The sequence below is a fragment of the Bombina bombina genome, chromosome 1 (assembly GCF_027579735.1).
Source record: "Bombina bombina isolate aBomBom1 chromosome 1, aBomBom1.pri, whole genome shotgun sequence".
In the NCBI taxonomy this organism is placed as follows: domain Eukaryota; kingdom Metazoa; phylum Chordata; class Amphibia; order Anura; family Bombinatoridae; genus Bombina; species Bombina bombina.
In genome coordinates this window covers 393,682,456-393,697,603 of record NC_069499.1, presented here as the reverse complement: position 1 = coordinate 393,697,603, position 15,148 = coordinate 393,682,456, and the positions used below count along the sequence as shown (strand labels likewise).

General features: G+C 37.4%; 1 protein-coding gene across 1 annotated transcript in view; it reads left to right on the top strand.

The window, feature by feature from the left end:
* The first annotated feature begins 495 nt into the window (after nt 1–495).
* MMADHC (metabolism of cobalamin associated D) overlaps nt 496–15,148 on the top strand; it is a 264,019-nt gene continuing 249,366 nt past the window's right edge. Inside the window, exon 1 of the mRNA XM_053698297.1 lies at nt 496–577. The gene's annotated coding sequence lies outside the window, so the exon portion shown is untranslated. The remainder of the gene's footprint in view (nt 578–15,148) is intronic.

Here is a 15,148-nt window from a genome sequence, read left to right as displayed (position 1 = left end):
GTTAATGCTCCTCAGCTGCTTAGGGCTTTCCATCTCCGTTATCCTGATAAACCTTCTACTGCATCCTCGGAGAGGATGTCCTGAGTGGGGGGATATGTAATGTCCCTTTAAGACATTCCACTCAATTCCTCCTGCCTATAAAACCACTCCCCTTTCTTCACATCATTGCTTGATTATTTTGTGATTAGCCTGTTGTGTTCAACTTGTCCACAGCAGCCACTTTCAAGTCTGACCTCTAATGCAAGTGCTTATTTTATTTAAGCAATCTCTATAGTTATTTACTGTTGTGTTACCTTGCTACTTTTTCAACTGTGAAGGATTCTTACTTTGGAACCTGCTTCCCTGCTTCAAGCAGCTCAGCATACTGGATCTTTTTCCTTTTGGATTCCTACACTGCATCAAGTCCCGGCCGCAAGGATCACTTCCTCATTTTTGCTCACCTGCTGCACACTGTCTGCAAAGCTCTCATCTGTTCCTCCCAGCAATCTCTCCTACCAAGTTGTAAGTAGATTGTTATCTAAAACATTGTTCACTGCTCTGAAAACTGGATCCAGTCCTTTCTTCATCTGCAACTAAGGTACAAACATTCATTAACTATTTATGCCATATCCTCCACCTTTTACAGGCATAACAAGCTGTTATAACCTCTGTTTGCTTAAGCTGCATATTAATCCACTGACTCAGTAATCACTTATGAACTCTCTTTATTGACCAAGTGAAATTCATTACCTGTGACTGTTAACCTATCAACTCCTGTTACTAGTTGCATGAGATTTCTAAAGGCACAGATTGTGATATTAACTATATCTTGTCTGCTATCCATTATGTCTTATTAACTTGCTGGCACAGTTTTTACCAGTTGTTACAGAATAACATTCTGGTTTCTTGTCCAGCTACATTTACAACCTTACACCCCCACATGTTCCAAGTCCACCTAACGCTGCTCCCTCCCTAAAAGATAGGACCTGCTGCTGCAGTTCCTACCCAGGGAGGCAACAGCGGAGAACAGTGTCACATGTTTGGAGTTTACAGTGGACCATATACTGTAACTCCGCAACTAGCTCTGTATGGAAATGCCACGCTCAAGTGCTCTCTCCCTCAAGTAGGACCTGTAGCTGCAGTTCCTACCTGGGGTCATGCAGAGCACTTACCTGGAAGCAGCATGCTGGAAGGAGGGGGACGTGTTACCAGGGAGCACACCAAACAAGAAGTCAGCAGCGCTCCTGTGCTCTCCACCACCCCACTCATGACACGCAGCCAAAGAAAAATACAGAAGCTCTGACACTGAGTCAGATTTCTATGAGGAGATTGAAGTAAGCTGCACCATGGACTGTACCTCAGCCAGCGCTGACTTCCCACAGCAAAGGTGCCTGTTTCCTACACCACCTCACCCCTACTCTGCCCCACTGTAAAGGTTATGTGCAACAAATCTGTGGAGCATTCCTAACATCAGAATATTATATTAGCATTATATAATATATTTTTAAAAATGCATAGATATATAGATGAATAAGGCAACTAGGGGATGTTGAACATTACACTAGTGATATGTAGGATACTTTTTAAAAAACACAGTGCATTTACCTTAATTTGCAAAAAATCGCAGAAACTTCCCCACTGCCCAGGCCTTTAAGGCTTAACATCTTACTAGGGATGGGCGAATGTGTTAATATCCGAATTTGAATGTTAGAACGAATGTTATTGTAGAGATTCGATTTACATAATAGAATGTTGATAAGAACGAATATTCTTAAAAATTCGATTTTCGAATGTTATTTACAGTTTTCGAATGTCAATTCGAATATTACATTTATAAAACACAGTATTAGACTAGAAATACTATTTCAAATTCGAATGTGACATTCGAATTCGAATGTCACATTCAAATTCGAATATTACATTTCGAAATTGAATGAATACATAGCTAAACATTCTATTATTCAAACGAATATTTTCGAATTTTATTGAAAAATTAAAAAATGAAAATTTGAAAATAGAATGTTATATAAACATTCAAAATTCGATTCGAACGAACGAATGTATCAAAATTAGTTTTAAATTTCGAATTTTTAGAAACATTTGCCCATCCTTACATCTTACTAGCTTAAATGGACAGTAAAGTCAAAACTAAATTTTCATGATTCAGATAGGGCATGCAATTTTAAACAATTTTCCAATTTACTTTTATCATCAAATTTGCTTTGTTCCCTTGGTGGTATTTTTGAAAAGCTAAACCTAGCTAGGCTGAAACTGATTTCTAAACCGTTGAAAACCACCTCTTAGCTCAGAGCATTTTGAAAGTTTTTCACAGTTAGACAGTGTTATATAGATAACATTGTGCTCACTCCCGTGAAGTTATTTAGGAGTCTTCACTGATTGACTACACTGCATGTCTGTCAAAAGCACTTAGATAAGGAGGCTGTCTGCAGAAGCTTAGATACAAGGTAATCACAGAGGTAAAAACTATATTAATATAACTGTGTTGGTTATGCAAAAATGGGGAATGGGTAATAAAGGGATTATCTATCTTTTTAAATAAGAAAGATTTTGGTGTAGACTGTCCCTTTAAACAAGTAAAAGTAGAGGGCTTTTCTACATTCATTTTTATTTGCTGTTGTATGTTTAAAAATTCAAGCATGACTACAACAGTTTTTTTCCAGTAGAGCAGAAGAATAAATCACTCTAATGCTTTACCACCCTATGCTTTCATTTACTTTTTTCTGTTGCTCATTTCTCCAAATAAAGGGTAAAGGGACACTTTCCTCCAAAATATTCTGTCATCCATGTAAAAGAGTAATAGCTAAAAAAAAAAGTTGATTCCCCCCCCCCAAACATTTAAAAAAATGTAATAAAAAAAAAGTCACGTTACACCCTGACAAAAAAAAAATAGCATTGCCAAAAAGGGTCTAAATCCTGCACGGTGGGGGTGTGTGTAAGGGGCAGCAGAATTTTGAGTGCCTAGGGCAGCACAAAACCTAAACACGCCACTGAAGTAGAGATAGACTACTAGTTATAGTACTTAGGTTTACAATCTTAGATTTAATTTACTTTTCTGTAGTGCAGATATTTTAAAAAATACTTAAAGGAACATGAAACCCAAAATTTTTCTTTCATGATTTAGGTAGAACATACAATTTTAAACAACTTTCCAGTTTACTTCTAATATCAAATTTGCTTTGTTTTCTTGGTATCATTTGTTGAAGGAGCAGCAATGCACTGCTGGTTTCTAACTGAACACATGGGTGAGACAATGACAATCGGTATATATATGCAGCCACCAATCAGCACCTAGAACCTAAGTTCTTTGCTGCTCCTGAACTTACCTAGATAAACATTTCCACAAAGGATAACAAGAGAAGAAAGCAAATTAAATAATAGAAGTAAATTGGAAAGTTGTTTAAAATTGTATGCTCTGTCTAAATTAATTATGACTTTACTGTTCCTTCAACTATTTGGTTGTGCACTTCAGTTTGTCTGTAGTCTGACTCTCTAAAACAAGATAGGGCTATTGGAATTTCTTTCTCATGAGCTAACTAGACTCAAGGTAACATTTTAACTTGGCTGGGTTAGCATATTGCAAGCTGAAAGTAAAAAGCTAGCGTGCAAACAAAAAACGATGCAAGCTATCTTTAGGACTTCTGGTATCGTTCAGGCTCTAAATTCTCCCCATAGACTTTAATTGAGCACACTGTTTAAAAAAAACATACACTTATTGTGTGCACACTAACCAGATACCGCATTTTAAAATACAAAGGACATTTATTTATATCCTTGAAAGCACACTGGTGGAAACCCAACACCTCTGCGGTGTGAATCAGCATTGGTGGTGGCAATTCTTTAGAGAAGAGGGCTGACTGTGGAGGATTAAGTCAACAGGAACTGGGCTATCATTCTTTCTCCACACAGTGGTTATGAGTCAACAGCACACCATAGCACATATATTGTAAGCCCTGCAAAAAATGCTGGTACAATGGGTTGGAGAGCAGGCCGGGAGCTATGTTATTATAGGCTTCACAGTGACAGATGGAGCAGCTAACATGATCAAAGCCCTTAGAGATTGTGGATTTTTTGTTGTGCACTGTGCAGTGCACATCCTACATCTTGCTGTGACAGCCTCTCACCCAACCGAGGGTCATAGCTGGCTAGTCGACATCATAAAGCGTGTTGTACGATTGCTGGGCACTTCCACCGCAGTGTGAAGGCTAGCCAGATGCTGATGGAGGAAGAAGAGAAGGCAGGTCTGCCCCAGCACCATTTTTGCCAAGATGTGGCAACATGGTGGAATTCCACTTTGGAGATTCTGTAGCGGATCCTGGAACAGCAGAGAGAACTACACTCCATGTCTTTAGAACAGAACATTGGGGTAACATGCCCTCTGGGTAAAGAGGAATGGATGACAATCAAGCAGGTCCTTACAGTCCTCAAGCCATTCAGAGTAGTCACTAAAAACCTAAGTCAAGCTACTGCAAGCTTGGTGGTACTATTCTTTAATTGCCTGATCAACAAAGTTGACAGATTTATTGATGTTGTGAGGCTCTATTCTGTGAAAGGCTCAATGCTGAGGTGGCCTCTTTAGTGAAGAAGCTGAAGGAGGAGCTGAAAACTTGCTTGCATGAATAGCTTGGTAACAGCCCACAATACATGATGGCTACCCTGTGAGACCTAAATGTGAAGGGCATGCTAACTAACCATATTAAAAGTCTTTGGAGGGAGAAGCTTGAGAAAAGGAAGCTTCAAATAAAAAGGGGTAGGTTGAGACAGGGAGAAGAGCAGGAGCATAAGGAAGCTGCTTGCTGTCGCAGCACTACTTCACAACTTTCTTCCTCTTCATCTTCTGTTGCTCATACTCACAGATGGAGTGAGACACAACAGGGACAGTAGCATTTTTGGCCAAGGCCCTTGGGGCATTGTTAAGGATCACCCATGTCCCTATAAGCATGAGTAGCTTTTTTGAGATGGTGAAAGCCTACCTATTTGAACCTCCATTGCCTCCTACTTTTGATCCGTTACTATACTGGGATAAGAAGACTGTCTTGCTAGCCCTGTCTATAGTTGCCCAGGAGCTGCTTTCATGTCCACCAAGCAATGTCCAAAGTATGAGAATTTTCAATATCCACAACCATCAGCAGAACACCTTGTTGAGCAGATGACTTTGAAATTCAATCTGCCCAAGCTGGGATATTGTGTATTACATTGCCAGGCAGATTGAATACAGGACTGATACCACAATATTATAATACAAATGTCACTAAGTTATTATACTGCTTGTGTCCACTATTCTTAATGTTTTCACCTGTGTCAGCATAGGAGGTAGATTTGTGGTATGTTCGGCAGTTGAGTCTAGTATACTGGGGTATCCTTTTACTAGCCAGGAAAATGCTGAGACATTACTCTAAGCCACCCATTGCACCTACTTTGCACTACTGTTCAGAGTTCAAAAAGTAGTATATGATTCAAGCTGAACATAAAAAAAAAAATCTGAAGTTATTGTGGAAATTTTTGGAATAAATAGTTACTTTTATTTTTATGAACATTCACACGCTATCTAACAGCTGTGGATGCAATTTCTTAAAAGAAAGGAACTGTCTCTTCTCTTGCGCAATGTGCATGACTGCAACCCACTATCCAATTGTACCATATTGAATCCTACATTTTTTCTTAAAAATTCAATTTCTGTATGGTCATTCTCTGTGGTTATATCCTCCTGTTATTGTTGTTTGGCCATGCCTAAACTATCATTCATCTGTTTGTCCCCTGTCATTCTATGTACGGGACACACTGATAATATAGCAAGCTGTAAAACATAATCATTACATTTTATATGTGTTTATGGCTTGCTGCTAATACTTACATTTAAAAAAGTCTGCAAGATACTATGAGGAGAAGGAGATTTTAAACATTTACACAACTACATATTTAACATGGATGTGGCTGCAAAACCTTAAAAGAAAAGAAGAATTGTCTATATCTTTTTGTTTTATGCATTTCTGAACCAGGGCATATTGTGGGCCAGATTACAATTGCGCTAGAAGTAAGCTTCTTGCATGTATCAGGTTGCGCTCGTATTACAAGTTGAAAGTAAACTTCGCTCGAGCGCTAACCCAAAGCGCTTTAAAAGCCAAACTTAGAATATTGTGCGCACAATAACCTATTCCCCATTAGAAGTCAATGGAGCAAAAAAGTGGAAAAAAAATCTAACACCCTATTTGAGCGCAAACACAATCGCATATTCTCAAGTGCGCTAACCCGACATGAAAATATCAATATTTCACATTACAATGTTCCTCACATAGAAGAGTATGTTTTTTTTAATTCATATATATATATATATATATATATATATATATATATATATACTGTATATATCTTATGGTATTTTTTGTACAGTATATATTTATACCTATATGTATACATGATTATATATAGGTATAGATTTATACAGATATATATAGGAATATCTATTTATAAAAACTTGCTATGTGCAGAAAGTTGGAATGTGAAATATTTACAATAAATACATAGTTAAAACCTTTATTAAATATGAATATTGCATAAATGCTTTTTCATGTTTTCATCTACTGTTTTGTTTTGCAAAACAGTTAACCAGAGCTCTGAGGTCGTGCTAACCTGACACACATTGGCCTCTATGTATGAAGCTGTCTACTTTCCTGCATTCGACGGCCCAATACGCTCGCCTAAGCTCGCCTACCATCGCTGCCGCAGACCTGAATACGTTCGCCAAAATTATCAAGAAAGCTGTCAAGAAGCCGCACACCAAGTATGAAGCGATGAGCAGCGGACTGTTGTTAACTAACAGTCATCGATCTCGCTGCTCATCGGCTTCTTCGCAGCTTTCTTGCTAGCCTGTCACTAAGCACCCACACTAAACTATACTGTTTGACCCCCTAAACCGCCGCTCCCGGAGCCCCCTGCACCTAAATAAAGTTATTACCCCCTAAACCGCCGCTCCTGGACCCCGCCACAACTATAATAAATATATTAACCCCTAAACCGCCGCCCTCTGACCCCGCCGCAACTATAATAAATATATTAACCCCTAAACCGCCGCTCCCGGACCCCGCCACCACCTATATTCAAGTTATTAACCCCTATCCTGCGGATCCCGGACCCCGCCGCAACAAAATAAATTGTTTAACCCCTAAACTGCAGCTCCCGGACCTCGCCGCCACCTATATTAAACTTATTAACCCCTATCCTGCCCCCTATACCGCCGCCACCTATATAAAACTTATTAATCCCTAAACCTAAGTCTAACCCTAACACCCCCCTAACTTAAGTATTATTTAAATAAATCTAAATAAAAATTAATATTATTAACTAAATTATTCCTATTTAAAAATAAATACTTACCTATAAAATAAACCCTAATATAGCTACAATATAACTAATAGTAACATTGTAGCTATTTTAGGATTTAATTTTATTTTACAGGCAACTTTGTATTTATTTTAACTAGGTACAATAGTTATTAAATAGTTATTAACTATTTAATAACTACCTAGTTAAAATACTTACTAAATTACCTGTAAAATAAATCCTAACCTAAGTTACAATTAAACCTAACACTACACTGTCATTAAATTAATTAAATAAATTAACTACAATTACCTAAAATTAAATTCAATTAAATTAACTAAACTATAGTGCAAAAAAAACAAACACTAAATTACAGAAAATAAAAAAGAATTACAAGAAGTTTAAACTAATTACACCTAATCTAAGCCCCCTAATAAAATAATAAAGCCCGCCAAAATGAAAAAATGCCCTACCCTATTCTAAATTACAAAGTAATCAGCTCTTTTACCAGCCCTTAAAAGGGCTTTTTGCGGGGCATTGCCCAAAGTAATCAGCTCTTTTACCTGTAAAAAAAATACAACCCCCCAACATTAAAACCCACCACCCACATACCCCTACTCTAACCCACCCAAACCCCCTTAAATAAACCTAACACTAACCCCCTGAAGATCTCCCTACCTTGAGTCATCTTCACCCAGCCGAGCCAAATTCTTCATCCAAGCAGAGCAAGAAGAGGTCCTCCATCCGGTAGAAGTCTTCATCTAAGCAGGGCAAGAAGAGGTCCTCCATCCAGTAGAAGTCTTCATCCAAGCGGGGCAAGAAGAGGTCCTCCATCCGGTAGAAGTCTTCATCCAAGCGGGGCAAGAAGAGGTCCTCCATCCGGTAGAAGTCTTCATCCAAGCGGTGTCTTCTATCTTCATCCAACCGCGGCTCCATCTTGCAGACCTCCGACGCGGAACATCCTTCTGGCCCGACGACTGATCGGAACAGCCAATAGAATGCGAGGTCATGAGATAGAATCCTATCAGCAAATCGGAATTCGAGGGACGCCATCTTGGATGACGTCCCTTAAAGGAACCTTCATTCGTCGGGTAGTTGTCGGGCCAGAAGGATGTTCCGCGTCGGAGGTCTGCAAGATGGAGCCGCGGTTGGATGAAGATAGAAGACACCGCTTGGATGAAGACTTCTACTGGATGGAGGACCTCTTCTTGCCCCGCTTGGATGAAGACTTCTACCAGATGGAGGACCTCTTCTTGCCCCGCTTGGATGAAGAATTCGGCTTGGATGGGTGAAGACGACTCAAGGTAGGGAGATCTTCAGGGGTTAGTGTTAGGTTTATTTAAGGGGGGTTTGGGTGGGTTAGAGTAGGGATATGTGGGTGGTGGGTTTTAATGTTGGGGGGGTTGTATTTTTTTTTACAGGTAAAAGAGCTGATTACTTTGGGGCAATGCTCCGCAAAAAGCCCTTTTATGGGCTGGTAAAAGAGCTGATTACTTTGTAATTTAGAATAGGGTAGGGCATTTTTTCATTTTGGGGGGCTTTATTATTTTATTAGGGGGCTTAGATTAGTTGTAATTAGTTTAAACTTCTTGTAATTCTTTTTTATTTTCTATAATTTAGTGTTTGTTTTTTTTGTACTATAGTTTAGTTTATTTAATTGAATTTTAGGTAATTGTAGTTAATTTATTTAATTAATTTAATGACAGTGTAGTGTTAGGTTTAATTGTAACTTAGGTTAGGATTTATTTTACAGGTAATTTTCTAAGTATTTTAGCTAGGTAGTTATTAAATAGTTAATAACTATTTAATAACTATTGTACCTAGTTAAAATAAATAGAAAGTTGCCTGTAAAATAAAATTAAATCCTAAAATAGCTACAATGTTACTATTAGTTATATTGTAGCTATATTAGGGTTTATTTTATAGGTAAGTATTTTTAAATAGGAATAATTTAGTTAATAATATTAATTTTTATTTAGAGTTATTTAAATACTATTTAAGCTAGGGGGTGTTAGGGTTAGGGTTAGACTTAGGTTTAGGGGTTAATAAGTTTAATATAGTGGCGGCGGTGTAGGGGGGCAGGATAGGGGTTAATAACTTTAATATAGGTGTCGGCGGTATAGGGGGGCAGGATAGGGGTTAATAACTTTAAGATAGGTGGCAGCGATAAAGGGGGCGGCAGATTAGGTAACTTGTCCGCCTGCTCTAAGGCCGCGGACAGAAATCAACCCAAACGAATACGAATGGGTTAACACCCCCATCTGCAGGGGGTGGCATTGCACCAGCAGTTCACAAGAACTGCTGGTGCAATGATAAATGCCGACAGCGTACGCACTATGATAAATATTCCCCTTTATGTTCATTCCTTGTTAAAAATTATTTGTTTATTTATATAATTTATTTTATTTTTTCTTACAAATTCACACAGTTGTTATATGGTCTGAGACCAACACTGTGCCATTATATGCTAGGCCTCACAGTCATTTTTATTTTCTTTGTCACCTGTCTTGTTTTAGGGCTTAGATCAGGGGTGTCAAACTCATTTTAGTCGCAGGCCATTTTCCATACAAGTACAACTCACGTGGGCCGCACACTACCTACATATCTTGTCATTGCTATACAGTGCAGTGGCATTTGCTATAACTGTATACATTTCAAAAGATTGTGTTCTGTAACTCCTAATTAACTTACTCTGGCTTGAGGAAATGTGCTCTAATGCTTTTAAGAAGGTGACACACACGCTCTACCTGCGACCCACTGTTTATAATAGTGATAGACATACCTGTTGTACATAATATAAAATAAATACATAGAAATATATATAAAGTATGTGATTTTAGTTAAAGAGAAAATGATGGAAAGGAATGGACAGAAATGATGTGGGAAATCAGTGCTACCATAGTAATGAACTGCATGTGTTAAAAGAAACCATTATGCGCTTATCTGTCTTTTTCTTTTTAATAACGTATGTTTTAATGTATGTGCATCCCTAACAGTAAGCGCACTCGCTCTTTAAGTAATAAGCATATTATAATTAATATTTTTCATGGAGGTGGCGTGGGCCGCACAAAATTAGGTTGAGGGCCGCATGAGGCCCGTGGGCCGCAAGTTTGACACCCCTGGCTTAGATAGTTAGTTGCTTTTCTAAAACTGTATTCCCAGTAGCCCATAAATAACAATCATTTCTAACTACATGAAGATTGACTAGACCAAGCTGAACGTGGTCAGTGTAGTGGGCAAACCCGAAACCAAGTAATCAGTGTTAGAGTTACTGACAAGGATCACACCAAATGTGCTGCTAGACTAGGCTGATAGTTTGGCATCATTTATTATTGTTTTATCACCAAACTGAACATAACCCAACCCATACTGCTGCTGCAGCTGCTCCTCCCCTGTTGGTGCTACCTCCCTAGCAAACAGTTGGTACCAGTCTTAATATTTAACTGGGTGACAAAAGTATCTGACTGATATATCACTGCTGTTTACCTAATCTCCTGCCTTCGGCAAAAAAGACACATTTATGTCTAGCTCAGTATTGACTTACGTCTGACGCTGGGAAATCCTGTTACCAGCTTTTCCAGCAACCAATTTCTTTAAAAGACCTTTATTCTTTAGACAGGGTCCATAAGTACAAAAAACACCACCAACAATGTTTCAAACCTTTCAAACCTGCAATAGGTTCTTAGTCATGTCTAAGACTAAGAACCTATTGCAGGTTTGAAACGTTGTTGGTGGTGTTTTTTGCACTTATGGACCCTGTCTAAAGAATAATGTTTTTTTAAAAGAAATTAGTGGTTGGAAAAGTTGAACTCTTTCAGTGCAGTAGAGACCTGGCTAGTCTCTTTCCATGCCCCACTCTGGAGAGTCTGCTGTCTTCCCCTTTGGATTATACTGATAACAAATCCTGTTACCAGCCAGGACATTGCTGAGACATCACCAGGCCAACCTATGTGTGTCATTTTATGGCTGTAAATAGTTATCTCATCCCACGTTCATGCAAGCTGCAAAATTAAACCCAGTCAAAAGTTTTTATGCAGTATACAACAAAATATGCCTATTGCCTCATCCTGGCCTAATTGCAAAACATATACAATTATGCACCTTGCGTGTGTGAGGTCTCACCCAAAATTGGGGTATCTAGTTACTGGCCAAATTTGATCTCACACAGCAGGTCTCCATAGAGTGTCTGTGCATATGTGTGCTGCTAGGTCTTGATGCTAACAACAATTTTTATTGTTCTTGATGATGAGTTTTGTCACCACACACAACAGAACCCATGATTTTGCTTCTCCTCTGTCAGTGCTAACAGGGCAACACCTTTGATATTTTACTGGGTGAAAAAAATAATAATCTGACTAATATATCGCTGCTGATTAATCTCCTGCCTCCGTTAAGATAGACAAATGTACTAATACACAAAAGTTAAACACCAAATGTTGCTATTAGTCTACTAAATCCTCACTGGCACAATATGGAGGGCAGTAAAATACTCTGTCAATATATCATCATAACGATGACATCTATTGGACAAAAGAGAGGTGCCTCATGTGTGTATCTGTAGTCCAAGTTCAGATGTGAAACATAATTAGCAAACAGGGTACTCACATTTAGGAAGAGCACCCTTATGTACTGTTAGACGCAGGCTGATATCTTAAGGTGCATCAGCTCACCCCCCCCCCAGAAATTGCAACCGTCCCAGGGATCCTTTGGGCCACACTTCAATGGTAGGTGTATGGGCTTGAATATAACAGACTTGTGCACACTGGTTGTCCAATAACTCAATTTATTTAAAAACAGATTAAAAATAAGTTAAAAACAAACCAGTGTATAAAAACTTTGTGCAATAAATACCCCAGCACATGCAACACGTTTCTCAGCTAAGAGCTGTTTCATCATGCATGACACTGCACTTATTTAAATGTAAGGGTGGCCAATCAGATTGTATGAGGACAGGTGAAGTTTGTGAGTGGTAATAAGCAAACCCTAATCCTCTTTAACAAGTAGCATCAATTTTCTAGATAAACATACAATTGTATAGTGGAATCACATCATGTATAAACAGCATTCAATCCATTCATAAAAACAGAAAAAATGTGTTTCTGTTAGCTCAAAATATAAGAAGTTGGACGCGGGGGAATTCAGGTTGATGACTCCCGCGTTTCAGAGCAACTCCAGATATGCATATAGTATAAGAATTATTTAGAGTAATAAACCACTCCTTTTAGATAATAATTCTCTTTTTTTTTTCTTAATGACAATGTTTTTGTTTGTAAATCCACTGATAAAATGAATGCTTTTTGGTCATTCACTTCTCTTCTTCAGACTTAGCCATGCATGCTCTGTAAATAAACCTTTGGGAAAAAAAACTGTAAAAAAGTTTTTAAAAATCTTTTTAAAAATCTTTTTAAAAATCTTTTTAAAAATCTGAAACAAATCTTTCAGACAAAAACACATTTTTGCTCCAGTGCACATATCTAGTTATTTGTCAAGCACAAGTATCAGCCATCTCATCTCTATGAGGGTCAGCTCAAGATATTGTACTGTCTGGGCCTTAGAATGCAATGACACCTCCCCCACTAGTTACATTACTGATTAGTTTATCAACCTTCTAGCCTTGGTCCCATGGTTGAGCCAGCCCTGCCTCTGATGCATTTTAAAGGGGCACTACACTATAAAATAGTTTTTCCCTTAATGTGTTTCCAATTACTTGTTTTTACCAGCTGCAGCGTATAAAATGTATGAGATTTGCTTTTTTAAGGCTTATTTGTGAATATGAATTAGCTGATTTTGTGTTTTGAAGCCACAACCTAATACAATGGGTTGAGCTTGTAGGTATAATCAGATCATATTACTTTATCACATTGTGTACATATACCTGCTTCTTTATCTTATATCTGTCCATAAACCAATCACCAGTACTTATAGAGAACAATGGAAAATTAACATTTTATTACCTTATCTCTTCTTTAACCCACTGGGAGTGTAATTTCTTCTACTGGCTGAGTTAACAGAGCTTGGCATCAAGACCAAAAACTTTCAGAATGGGTGGGGATACTACAGGCTAAATAAACTATTTTAAATGCTAATATAAGGGTAATGGAAATACTTGTAAACAATTTAATACACTCCAGCAGGTAAAGTGGATCATTGGGAACAAATTAAAGGGGAAACATTTTTTGAGTAAACTGTCCCTTTAACTCATCAATGCTGGCAGCCTCCTTTTGTCTGCCGGACTCCAGTCACTCGGTCACATGACCACCTCAGCATCCCATTGAAGGTATGGAGACACACAGGAATAACGTCTCATGAATTAATACAGGCACATATGCCCACAAAGGCTGTTTCTGCCCCCTGTCATCAGTCGGTGATGTAAAAGTCACATGACCGCTTCACTGGTATCATTATCTGGCTCTTCAAAAAACAGCCAAATGTACAAAAACAAAAATAGAAGTAGCTCACCGAGTGAATAAAATAAAAAATCTTTATTGAAGTCAATCATATAAACGTATCTAAATAAAAACAATGTATCAAAGGCTGTAGGCAAGCCTTACTAGCTGTACTCATAGACTAAAATGCACACCCTTCAATTTCCTTTTAAACACAGTCCTTACTAATTAAAACCAAACTACTTAGCCTTGTATTAACCCTTAAGGTAATACATATGTCATGCTTTAAAATAGAGTAATAATCACCTATGTGTTGCTTCTATGGATTACAGGAAAAGAGGGAAGGAAAAATTATATGAAAAATGGAAACAAAATGTAAAGAAAACTAATTAATAATAATATACAAATAATATTATCACATAGTTTATTTCAACAATTGATATCAATTTTTTTTAACATTATGATAACCTCACATATTTAGATTTCATTTGCAAAAAATAATCAAATCCTATCTAGAATTGAATCCCTTAGGAATTCTGGTTTGCAAATGAAATATCCATTATATCTCTCTTTTGCTTAAAAGTTGTAATATTCCAGGAAAATGTACCTACATCACTACTATGTTCAGTTATAAAATGCAAAGCTATGGGTGAAGTGACATCAGATTTCTTTTTAACAGTTATAATATTTAATAAATGTTGAATATTTCTAATCTCTCTTGTAGTTTTGTCTATGTACTGAAGATGGCACTGTGTTCAAGTAATCAAATATATTACAAAAATTGATGTGCAATTGACACAAGTATCAATTTGAAATTCTTCTCCTGTGTTAGTAGTAGATACAAATGTATTAACAACTGAACCCTATTTACATGCTCTACAATCTGTATAACCAGATTTATACATTTGTTTAAAATGTAACCACGAAGAGGGAACTTCTTTATTTTTTAGGAATGTGGGTGGCACCCTGTTACCTATAGTCAGACCTTTTCTGTAGTTAATCTACATCAAGTTGTAAGTATATCCTTAAGTTTATCATCAGCTATTACTACTAGATACAAATTATGTGCTATTGTTAGCGTGGGACGTGACACTCTATATTGCGACCGTGCTAACTGGCGCGCATATTACAAGTTGAAAGTATACTGTTGCACTTGAGTGCAAAGAAAATTTTCTCTCATTGGATTAGCATGCCTAAAGACCTAGCATAAAGTGTAAGGGTTAAAAAAAAAGTTGCACCAAACACAACATAAATATATTTAACTATTTCACATATATATATATATATATATATATATATTAGGGTTAAAAGGGATATGGTATATGTCAATGTATTTGACTGGAAAGGGCTATAATGTGTACTATATGTCTAAATACGTTTATGTGTGTGTATATACGTATGAGCACATACAGTACATGTGTATTTATTTGTTAATATGTGTAAAT